This window comes from Lasioglossum baleicum, chromosome 19, assembly GCF_051020765.1.
Source record: "Lasioglossum baleicum chromosome 19, iyLasBale1, whole genome shotgun sequence".
NCBI lineage: Eukaryota > Metazoa > Arthropoda > Insecta > Hymenoptera > Halictidae > Lasioglossum > Lasioglossum baleicum.
In genome coordinates, this window is record NC_134947.1 from 1,478,015 (window position 1) to 1,485,933 (window position 7,919).

Consider the following 7,919-nt stretch of genomic DNA (forward strand, 5'->3'; position numbering starts at 1 on the left):
GGCAGCACATAGCCGCACTAACTCTTCCTTTTTACTTATTTTGTACGCATTCAAGGCGGGAAAATTAAATGATAGATTTTATTTATTGTAGTATATTTGTAGTAGTTTTCCTAGACTGCGGATCTTTATGCAAAATAAAAATCGTCTGCATCGATTGCAAGAGATAGAAACTAAATTGAATGTTACTTTTTATGAAAAAAAAAATTCTCGTCATATAAAAGCTACATTTATTTTATAATGCTCATATAAATATTCATTAGAAACGAATCAAATTTTATTTAATTTAAAAAGGAAGGCGTGACAATCTTATTTGTTAGCACAGCACAGTCGCACTAATGTGTCGAATGCCGTGAGTTATACAGGGCACTCTCTTCCTTTTTGTTATCTCTTCCTTATGTTACTTCCCCCCCTTGCCGTTCCATTTTCTTTACAGTTACATTAAGAGTAAACCTACACATAAATCAATAAACTAGTAATACATTAATTATCCCCTAATACGTACAGTTACGCGAATTAATATTCGGACGATCTAAAGAAGATGATAACTTTTTTAATATTGTACTATACGATTTGAATTTTTTGGGGGAGCTGGAACAATTAGTTTCCTGCTGGATGTGAAAAGAAATTTTTTCAAAAAATGCATTTGGTCGGAATTGCAGAGAAAATACTAAAAGTTACATTTTACAACTTTTTCGCGCGGGCCTATATTGAAAATTTAAAAAGTACGTTTTGTAGGCCTGCGGAAATAATGTGCACTGTGAAAGTTTCATCGAAATCGGTTGATGCGGGAAAAAACGACAGGCCTTGAAAGATGTAAGAATTCTTCGATGTAGGCTGAAAATCTGCGATTTTTACCATCTTTAAACGTTTGTAGCTCATTGCAACGTCAACCGATTTTGACGAAATTTTCAAAATATGTTTAGTCGACACAGATCAACAAAGCGTATTTTTCAATTTTTCAATATGGGCCCACATAAAAAAGTTGTAAAATGCAACTCTTAGTATTTTTCCATACAATTCCGATCAATTGCAATTTTTGAAAAAATTTATTTTCACATCCTGTAGTAAACTAATTGCTCTAGCTCCCCAAAAAGTTCAAATCGTTTGGTACAATATTAAAAAAGTTCTCGTCTGTTTTAGAACGTCCGAATATTAATTCGAGTAACTGCAGTTCCAGTATCTCCTTTTTCCAGGATTGCAAGGGTAAGATAACGTAAAATTAAATATACTTTATTTAAGATCTAACGATACTAAGCTAACCTAAACTAACTATATCGAAAAGAAAAGTCCACTCGGTACTAAGCTGTTCTACGCTGTGCAGTTCGATCTGCTCGCATTGACTTCCAGAGCCACTATGCCTATTTTCCCTTCGTCAAGTTGACGATATAGTTAGTTTAGGTTAGCTTAGTATCGTTAGATCTTAAATAAAGTATATTTAATTTTACGTTATCTTACCCTTGCAATCCTGGAAAAAGGAGATACTGGAACTGCAGTTACTCGAATTAATATTCGGACGTTCTAAAACAGACGAGAACTTTTTTAATATTGTACCAAACGATTTGAACTTTTTGGGGAGCTAGAGCAATTAGTTTACTACAGGATGTGAAAATAAATTTTTTCAAAAATTGCAATTGATCGGAATTGTATGGAAAAATACTAAGAGTTGCATTTTACAACTTTTTTATGTGGGCCCATATTGAAAAATTGAAAAATACGCTTTGTTGATCTGTGTCGACTAAACATATTTTGAAAATTTCGTCAAAATCGGTTGACGTTGCAATGAGCTACAAACGTTTAAAGATGGTAAAAATCGCAGATTTTCAGCCTACATCGAAGAATTCTTACATCTTTCAAGGCCTGTCGTTTTTTCCCGCATCAACCGATTTCGATGAAACTTTCACAGTGCACATTATTTCCGCAGGCCTACAAAACGTACTTTTTAAATTTTCAATATAGGCCCGCGCGAAAAAGTTGTAAAATGTAACTTTTAGTATTTTCTCTGCAATTCCGACCAAATGCATTTTTTGAAAAAATTTCTTTTCACATCCAGCAGGAAACTAATTGTTCCAGCTCCCCCAAAAAATTCAAATCGTATAGTACAATATTAAAAAAGTTATCATCTTCTTTAGATCGTCCGAATATTAATTCGCGTAACTGTACGTATTAGGGGATAATTAATGTATTACTAGTTTATTGATTTATGTGTAGGTTTACTCTTAATGTAACTGTAAAGAAAATTACGGCGAGGGGGGAAGAACTTAACATTCAATTTGTACATATAGTTTCCATCTCTCTTGCGATCAATGCAGACAATTTTTATTTTGCACAAAGATCCGCAGTCTAGGAAAAATAATATAGATATAATAGAAATAAATAAAATTTAATATTTTTTTATATCGGGTTTATTATTTCGTTTTCATTCAGAATCGGTATTTGGAATTGTCGGTAAAAAGGAAGACTGCTACCACCGACGAGATACTATTAAAGACTGCCAGCCCCTGTGTTATTCCGCGGGACCGGTAAGTGGGCGCGAGTGGGCGCGGGCACCGACGAGATACTATTAAAGACTGCCAGCCCCTGTGTTATTCCGCGGGACCGGTAAGTGGGCGCGAGTGGGCGCGGGGATAACGGGAAAGTTACAGTGATCTGATATACCACAGCGGTAAAAGTTCCACAATCGACGAGATATTCGTCAAGTTGAAGAAGAATGATATAGTAGAATGCTGACATTACCTATTCTGTAATTGCCTTATAATACTATATATAATTCTCTTATTGCATTCTTATTTTCCTTATTATCACCATTGTAATAATTGTTTACAATATAATCGATAGTTTATAGATGTAGGAAAAATGGAAGTAATTACTACGTAATATTCTACAAATGTATTGGAATTTAAAAGTAATTTGAACATTATTGCGTTATATATAAAATAATGATTCTTAAAAAATATTTTGTTATGTTGTGTAATGACAAAATTCAATCGTTCTTATTAAGATCCTTAGTAGGAAACAGAAAATTAATTTTTTTACTTATTTATCCCATACTTGTAATGCTCGACAGCATTATTGACTGCAATTATTAAAGTAGAGGTAGTAACAAGATAAAAGTATTAACTAATTAAACTAATTTTCGACGGCTCCTATCCATACAATGTTCTTTAGAGGCAGTATTTCGTACGATGATATCTAAAAAAATAATTCTATTTGACTCTATACGAATATTTCTTGCACCATATATGACGCTATTTAAAAAGTGCGTGTAACATTATTTTATTTCATTCTGAACTGAACCACTTCCTGAAACATGATTCATTTATGAGTACATTGTGCGACGAGACGAAGAGCTAGCAGACGAAGTCGAAGTCGAAATCTTAAAAGAATAAGGACTCTCCGCGTCTCTTTTTTTCCCGACGCTGTCCTTCTTTGTGTCCGAAACTTGCGTCGCTCATTGCATAAGCAAATATCATCGGAATTATATAATTTTGGTATCATTATCATAAAAAGAAACAAAATTCACCAAATATGTTAAGTAAAATCCTATAAAAAAATAATGATAAATAATTAAGCTTTGTTGTTTGATTAGTAGTCTCACACCGATATACCCGACCCGACCCGTATCATGTTACAATGTTTCACTCCACTCCACGGCGACCGAAGCCCCCGAGCTTCACTTCCCTTTTCTCCGTTCGTCATCATAGAATAGTGTTTCCTGAAAATTGAATGTCTCTGGCCAGACTCGAGTTTTCGACATTTATAGCAAGCTTGCTATAATCTTATCTTATATGTCAAAATTTAGTTTTCTATTTAAAATATTTTGTTGTTAAAACTCATTAATAGTTTTAAATAGTACTTGAATATATTTAAAATGATATTGGAATATTGGAATATTACAATTTGGAATGAAGGGCCTAGCCGGACGAGATAGTCCTTCGAATTATTTAAACAGCCGTTGTGCCATTCAATTTTCGGTCCATTTTCCCCATTTACTTGCATTAATTTAATCATATAATTGCATTTAATTGAAATTGATATTTGAGATTTTTTCCCGATTTTTTGGTTCAAAATGTTAATTACACAAAGTGAAAAACACGCAAAAATTCGACAAATGCAGGTTTTTTAGAGAAATTGAAAAATAGCATTGATCATATTTTTAGACTATCAACATATGTACCAGAACTTTTTTTACGACAGCTCGTAAACGACAAAGAGGGACTGAGGAACGAGGCAGCCGACACAGTTCAAAAGGCTGCGTACCGATTACATCAATGCACATAGGAAAGTTTTTTATTTTTCAATCTTTTTTACGGAATTACCAACGTATTTGTGAGATCCTTCTAATTAAAATGAGCCTAAATACGGCATAATTTGAGCCATATTTACTTATTTAAAGTGTGATAATAATTACCTAATATAGGTTATTATAATATAGGTCATTTAATATAATATATTTATAATTATAAATAATTTAGGGATGTGCGGGCCGCTCGATGTTCGGGTTCGAGTCGGGTCGGGTCGCAGAAAGTCCGGCGGCGGCCCTTCGATTCGACTTCGAATTCGTCGGGCGGGTACGAAAAGAATCGAACAAGTTCGGGCGGACGAGTTATTGCGTTATCCGAGATTCAAATACTCTGCGTTCTTATGACATACATAATGGTAATAATGGTTTTCTTTCTTTACTTATAACGTGATTTTTAATATACTTGGTTTTTTTATAACTACATTAGGTATATTCGCCAAACGCGTGCCTGCTCTTTATTTGTATTAAAGCTTGAATAATGCACTTTTCATGTGAAAAACTTAAAAGACAATATTTCTAGCTTTTTAACGAATTTTCTCCGAATGAACTTAGATATGTATCGATAATATCATTAAAATGTCTTTACGGAAGTTATACAATACACCTAGAAGATTACAATATGGTAAAGTATGGCAATAATTAAAAACGAAATATAAATATAAACATTATACGTATTATATTTCGTGTTTATATTTTATTCTGTATTATCTATAGGCTCTATATAATTAACTTCCCGATTTTATAGGGAAGTTATTGTAATGACCCCGAAAATCGAAAATCGATTTTTTAGCAGATCTTCACGTTTCATGGTCATTGCAGTCATTTTAGACTATTTTCAGCAAAATGTTCGTATTTATGTGTGTGTGTGTGTGTGTGCGTGCGTGCGTGTGTGTGTGTGTGTGTGTGTGCGTGCGCGCGCGCGTATGGCCGTTTCTATGTAATCAAATTTTTCGTTAACGTTTTCAGAAAAAGTAACAACGCGATCAGGATGATGAATGATGCAATCGATATGCCCCGCTGTAACTTAGAGCTGATTAGATTTTGGTCCATTTTGGTCAAGTAGTTTTTTAGTTTTTTTAGTTTTTTCGAAAGAAGTTCATTCAACAATGCAATTTATACGAGAGAACGGAAAGTTTCCACCGAAGAAACAAACGTAATTACACAACAAAATTTTTTTCGATTTCTTTAAAATTAAAAAAAAAAAATTTTTTTTAAATTTTTTTTTGTACCTTACGATGATGTTTCCGCTTACAATAATCGAAAATTATCCCAATGCAAGAGTGAGTTAATCATCTCTACTCGCGAGAATACATTTTCAAAGAATATCGATGAAAGTACAAAAAAAAATTTATATTACAATCTTTAAAAAAACAATCAGTTCAAAACGAATTATTAACTGAGATTAAATTGAAAATTAATATAAACTATATGTGCAATGTCTGATCTTGTTCGATCAGATTTGAGAGAATGCGAAGGAATGAAAGGCTTTGCGTGTGTGACCGAAAGTGATCTCTAAGAGAAAGAGTTGAGGAGAACTATTGCGGATGAATGTATGAGTGTAACGGTACGATTTGAAAGTGAGACGAGTGGACTGAATGTTGAATTAAATGGTAAGGAGTCGGATCTACAATAAATCAATTGTATTTTGCACTATTGTTCACAAAGATTGTCAGATGTTGAAAGAACTAATAAACGATTGAAAAGTAACAATGAAAATATACTGTGGTTTGACACTTGTTGCGTAATGATCAGCTGAGCTGTTTGTCGCAGAGAGAGAGAGCGCGGTGGTGCTCTCTCACTTTTATTGTCTCGATCCTTCTGGAAGTTCGTCATGCTCCGATGATTCCGGTTGGGCATTCGAGAACATTCCAGAAGAATCGAGACTGGATTTAGCCAATCACGTTCTTGGCCTTTCGCCCGCGCGAGCCTCGATGGCAGACGCCGTTTTATCGCATTCAAGCGAAATCACGCGGGGCGCGTCGTGATTCGCTGTCGACCGGCCGAGATCGTCGGGCATCATGGCGCTCGCGCGCGCCAATCTCGAACACTATATGATAATTATTAATAACATTGATGTTGAAAACGGATTGATTAATGGAGCACACATGCGGAATATTAAAATTTATTACTTTTCAAGAAAATACTAAAATTCCGTCTATATTGTGGTTAGATTTTCAATTGGCCAGAGTAGGAGTGAAAGTAAGAACTCGTTATCGTGATTATATGAAAAATGCACAAATATTGATCAAAATTTTACACCAATAATTAAAATATCGAATCAAGTAAATATGTCGAGTGAGGAAAAATATCAAATCACACGTAGTCAATTTCCAGTGGTTCCTGCTGAAGCGATTACGATTCATAAAAGTCAGGGACAAACATACGAGAAAGTATGTTTGGATTTTAAAAAATCAGAAAGGCGAACTTTACAAATATTGTATGTAGCACTGAGCAGAGTTTCAAAATTGAGCGCAGTTTATATATTTTGGGACAATTTAAATTAACAGTATCGAAGAAAACCAAGATCACTACTGCAAACCCGGATAATGAGGAGTTGTATCGTTTGCGAAAAACTAATTAAGACAATTTATTTTGCAACATTAGTATGCTATAACAAGGAACCAAGCGAGCAACGAGCATACAATGTTGGTTTAATGTGACGCCATATAGCAAACATTTTGATAAGTAGAAAACTATTGAATTTCCCTCAAAACGTATAATCTTCTTAAAACGTACACTTAATAATGATAATAATATACTGCAACTAACGAATCGGGAAGTTCTTTGTGTGGCTCGTGGAGAGTCACACACCAAATAAAAAAAAACATTAATAGCTATAGGTACTACTAGCCATGCGTACCACTAACCCTTTCGCAAGAGCAGTCCTATCCGCGAGCGAGCAAAGCGAGCGAGCAAAAACAACCCTACTCGCGAGCGAGCGAAGCGAGCGAGCAACAATAACCCTCTAGTTTTTTATTTTATATGATTTTATTTTAAGTTAATTTCTATTTTATTTTATATTGTATACTATATATTATCTTTTAAGAATTTGTGTAAGATTAATGATAGTTAAGTAGGTTACTTAACAGTTAATAAAAACATCACCCACTGAAAAGTTATCATAACTTATTACATACCACGTTGTAAATATTTTCTTATAATTTTTTCACGTGAAACGTGCATTATTTCAAATTTTAATACAAATAACGATCATGCACATGTCTGCCGAATATACCTAATGTACTTATATAAAAATCACATTATGGACAAGTTATGAAAGAAATACGTACCATTATTATTATTATCTATTTCATAAGAACGCACAGTTGATTCTCGGGTATCGCGATAACTCGTTCGCGCGATCTTGTTCTATTGTTTTAGAAGCCGCCCGACAAAGGTGAGTCATGAGTACACTGCGGATCTTTATGCAAAATAAAAAATGTTTGCATTGATTGCACGGCACATGAGCCAAATATAAATTGTATTCTTCTTTTAATTATCCTATTAAGCTGAAACTAATACGTTGATGTCCTTAAATATTTTTAACATGTCCACTGCTTTAAATTGAACGTGTACATTTTTGTCATACATGCATAAAATCCGCAGTCTAGTCATAAGC